Raw genomic sequence first — 4,099 nt, forward strand, 5'->3', positions numbered from 1 at the left:
CCCACTATTGGTAAGTTGGACCTAAGGTCATATTATCTAAACCTCCACACACCTAAACCTACAACCTTATCCTTATCTAACAAATGTCAAAATAAAATTATTTTGCGGATTTTATCGCGGTTTTTATATGATAATATTCTCCGGATTTCCGGTTTTTTATGTAATAATTTTGGTAAGAAAATGATAATATAAAAAACCCCGATCAAAGCCGCAAAAAAGTTTTATTTTAATATCTAACATTCGCGTAAACATTATGCTAACAAATGTTGTTTTGTTACAGCATTCAAATTGATGCCCCTCAATATTTCGTGGAATATTTTTCGAGTCATATGATTTACTATCTGAATGACAATATTAAAATGTTATTTTGACCATGAACCTACGTTCAGATCAACCGCGGCCTAACCTTACCCGAGGTCTGACGGCGGGGGCAGTCCCAGCGAAAATATACAATACTACAAACTCTGGGATATGGTTTATATTTGGTATGAGATGATATTAATGAGATGAAATGCATGAATGAAAACTATAGTCGTATTCATCCTAAGATGTTGAGCCTACTAAAAATTTTTAAAACCAATAAAATTATCAAAGTTATAAGTTTTGGTAATACATTACATGGGGCTCAAGCCTCCTTGAACATAACCCTAGTTACCCCCATGATGTTTGCCTTAAATACAACTTTTGTTTACCCAAGTACATACATTGTACTGCGATCGCCATTTTGAAAAGGGGCGTACGGCGTTCCTACCCTGTGCTAGACGATGCTGCAAGTGCAAGCAAAGTTTTCCGGTTTGAAAAACGCTGCAATTTTAATTATTGAGCCAGCCATTGCAATTTTTGAGCATTATGAGACCTTATAATAATAATAATATACTCTGTATATACTATCCCACTGCTTGGCACAGGCTTCCCCTACTATCGAGAGAGATTAGGCTTCAGTTTACCACGCTGGACTAATGCAGATTAATAGACTCCACATACCCTCAAAATTCTCATGGAATTTCCCAGGTATGCAGGTTTCCTCTCAATTTTTTCCTTCACCGTTAATGCAAGCGATAAAGTTCTGGATGGTGTTGCCACTATTTAGAATAGTCGTGCCTATTAATGACTTAAAATCACGGGTATTAACTATTTTCCATTTGCTTTTTTTTATAAAAATATTTTTATGAAATATACAGGAACAAAGGTTTATTAGACATACCCCGTTTTATTACAAAAAGCGAAATAAACCTTAGCTTAAACCTGTACTAACAAAGTTACCCAGAGTTTTTAGTTAAACCTCGTTTTATAATAAGACGGAGTAAGTTTAGCAAATTTTATAGAGTCCATAAACTGGTTTTAATTAACCTAAAACCATAAAACAGTTTGAAAATGTATTTCGTCGCAAGGTAGATACTATCTCGTTCCGGAAGGATATCTCTGATAAACGTTACCTCGAAGAAACCTTCCGAGCGAATTTATCATTCATATTTATTTATGTCAGGTCATTTAAAAATGATATGCAAATAAGCGGTGTACAAACAAATGAACAAGTACGATGATAGTGTACAAGAGCGTAGCTAGGCGATGACCTAGGGGGGGGCTAGTTGATACGGAGAAAGAGAAAAGTATGAATTGTAGGGTAAGTCGAGAGCACATGTTCCTCCGCCACTTCCCCTCTCCCGCTTTAACAATAACATTGAGAATTACCTACGGAATATTAGGAAGGGAATTGGTGGATTCATTCGAGTTTCGACGTATGCGACAGATCGATTAAGCAAGTCAAATCAAGTCAGACTTTGGACTATGGTTGCCTTACATTTGCCAACTTTTTTAGAATCTCTAGGGGAGGGCAGTGTGTTTTGATTAAGCAATAGGTTCAACATCTATAGCAAGAAAAGTACAAAGTTGACTAAACAGAAAAACTAAGTATCACTGCGCTCGACCCGGGTTTCGAACCCAAGACCTCAAAGCAATCAGTAGTCGTTCCGCGCATGAAATACAATTCAAATACAACGCAGTCCTCACCTATCTAAACTATTATTTACTAGACAACACTGAATACAAAAAATCATCGCGCAGTTTACAAGACTTCCATACGGGACCCGTATTTCTTGACGTTATCAGTAAGTTGGGTAGTTTTATTATATACATTTAAACAGCAATTTATAAGGTCAATGACCCGCGGAAATTTGTAATTGTGAGACGTGATAATATTTCTCTGAAACTGTTTACTACGAACAATGGGCATTAATAGGAGTTATTAAAATTCTTAATTTATGTCTGCAATGTTAAATTTTGGTATTAATTAATATTTTAAATCTTAAGAGGGTAATAAATCTGATTTTTATGAGTAATGTTCAAAGAATTCAAAGGACATTCAGCATTATTTTTTGTTGAATAGTAACCAAAATAGGAAGACACGGTTGGCAGAATGCAGGTAAAAAATAAACACATAATTTTTATATAATTTCTTGTGTATTTCTAACATATCAGAATTTTATATACTACTTCATTTTTTTATTTACATGAGCATTTTCGCTTCACAATATTATTACAATTAAAATATAAATTTCTCTCTTTATTATATTATTTTTTACATTTTCTTTTATTTCACCTATCCATTAGGCAAAGTGACAAAAATCATCGCTTAGAAAAGCATTTTAAAATACTGTATATTAATTTTGTTGAGGAGCGGGCCTGGGTTTGGAAGTGTTTGTCAAGGGAGATAATTAAAAAGTGACATAACACGAACGTCTCTACACGTCACAGCCAATCACATAAACATTTACCACATATAAACGTCTTCAATAAATATAAATACATACACTAGCGCGCGATGACAACTCCATCCTAATTTGTTATTGTCACTTTCTAAACATATAAGTAGCCCTTAACGATAAACGAAACTTATAGAATTTTAATACGTAAATCGACACCCCTAGTTAGTTTTCATATACAAGATAATGGTCAATGATATAAAAGAAACGATATGATTAATTGACATTTCAGTGTGGGGTCGCAACGCGTTACAATATTTCAATGTCTAAATTAAACGGAAGAGAAAGAATTATATACAGTCATTTATAAGAAACAATAATTAAGGGTGTCGACACACGTACAGTTTGCGTCGACAAACGCATATCACCAAAAATCTCTTTCAAAACAGCAGTGTAAAATTTGTATTACTTATTGCACTATTGATAACCATCCTATTCACAAGATATAACCCTTAAATTTAAAGCTCGATTTTTGATAATATTAACTGCAACCGTTTTCATTAGTTCCGATGTAAGCGGGCCACACATTGCGATTATTTGTCGTCGGGTAAATTATTAAAAATAGCTAGTATTGTCAACACGTAAATTATGACGACCGATCGCTTATAAAAATGTCAGGGAAAATATGTTAGAGATTGTGTTTTGTGCACGTCAGGAGGCGTCTTATGCTCAATTATCCCAATTGCAACTACAATTGTGTGTACGTCTGGAGACGTCTTGTGCCAAGTATGACAAATGGAAGTAAAATTTAAGCCGCGAAGTACAATAGGCCGATACTAATCTTTTCATTATATTAAATTCACATTTGTGTTCAGGATGTATGAAAATAATTAATTTTATATACGACTAATGAAAACTAAAATTTGATACACAAAATACAATCTCTATCCATAAACAAAACATTGGCACAATATCGCGATAGAAAAGGACAAAACATTAAGCAGTACTCCCGCCACTGGCATAAAACTGGCACAACAATGCCAAGTCAACAATACACTTTATCATGGAGTCAGAGAGCATCATCTCGGTAAGCAAATAACCAAAAGTTATTGTCCTCTAGCTATTAAACCTGTCATAGAAAAAACCTTCTATTGAAGTACAAAGATAGTGTTGAATGGCGAGGAAGGAACATGTCTTGTACTCTATTTGAAAGCCACTCCACTTACCATGAGGTCCAGTGGAGCCACTTTGCCGTGCCCTTTTAAAAAACACTATTAAATCCAAAGCTAACCTCGTGAATACTATGACTACTTTAAGCGGTGACAGTCAATCACCTATCCATTATAGCAGAGCTCGAAAACCATGAAATGTTTCTTGTAACATTATTTATTAAAGAC

The sequence above is a fragment of the Manduca sexta genome, chromosome 9 (genome assembly GCF_014839805.1).
Source record: "Manduca sexta isolate Smith_Timp_Sample1 chromosome 9, JHU_Msex_v1.0, whole genome shotgun sequence".
Taxonomy (NCBI): Eukaryota; Metazoa; Arthropoda; class Insecta; order Lepidoptera; family Sphingidae; genus Manduca; species Manduca sexta.